Consider the following 1,168-nt stretch of genomic DNA (forward strand, 5'->3'; position numbering starts at 1 on the left):
AGCAGCTGGGGTCTGCCTACAGCCAGGTGGGATGGGGACAAGGACCTGCTGCTCTCTAGATGGGCAGTGGGTCCTATGTGCAGTACAACACCATGGTCCTGGGGAAGGGGGCTGCCACAGCCCCTTCTTGCTGGAGGCTGCTCCGCTCCCAGCCCCAGGCACCAAGTTTTCTTAGTCCTGTTCACCTCTGCCTTCCGCAGCTTCTCATGGTGTCAAGACAGTATCAGCCCTGCTCTGCCTCCACCACGCTGCCTTTTGCAGCATGGGCCTCCAGGCACGGCCCCAAGACAGCCGATGGCTGCTCAAGTGACACCCTGCCAGAGGGTCACAGGGACCCTTGGCACGGCCCTGGGCAGCTGTGCAGGCACACAGCCACCGCGCTGCAGGGCCCCGCGTGCCCTGGCCCAATGCTCAGCCAAGCACATGGGGACTCTGCAAGTCTGACAGCCAGCATGGCCCTCCTGCCCTGACTGAGTGAGGTGCAGCCACAGCAGATCTTCCCCCAACTGCACCAAGAGCCGGACATGGCTCCTCTCCGTGGGGCCACCAGGATGGTTCCAGCCTGGGAAGTCGCCCAGCCCCACTGCACACACATATGTCCAAAGGAGACACTTGGACTTTATATAAAAACCACTGACATTTCTGCACACGCACATGGGGCCATGAGGTGTCCCTGCCCACCCAGTGCAGGGGGAGCTGCTCCCTGCCCCCTTCCCCGGACACGATTCACATTTTCCACGTATTAAAAATGAACCAAACACAGACACACAGCACATGCCACGGGGCCGGCACCACCTGGCCGCACGTGTGGCCCTGGGTCCCACAGCAGGACATCACAGTGAGTCGGGGTGTGAGGGGGCTGTGGCCACCCCCTCCTGCTCTCTGTATAGAGGGGGTCTGGGCCCTGCGGAGCCAGGGCCGCACCAGCAGCCCGAGCCAGGCACTGTGTCCATTCCCACGGTGGGGACGCTGGGCTGGCACGGTCCCGCAGACATCCCTGGAAGGCATGCAGCACCCCTCACACCCACCGTTGCCAGTACCGAGGTGATGCCCAGGGAGCTCCCGGGGGTCCAGACCCCACTGGCTGATGGGTGCTGCCGCAGGCCACGGGCACCAGGCTCCAGGCATGCACACACAGACAACACAGACCCCGGCCGCGGCGCGGTCC

Source organism: Manacus vitellinus, unplaced genomic scaffold (assembly GCF_001715985.3).
Source record: "Manacus vitellinus isolate BGI_N305 unplaced genomic scaffold, ASM171598v3 scaffold_16_pilon, whole genome shotgun sequence".
Lineage (NCBI taxonomy): Eukaryota > Metazoa > Chordata > Aves > Passeriformes > Pipridae > Manacus > Manacus vitellinus.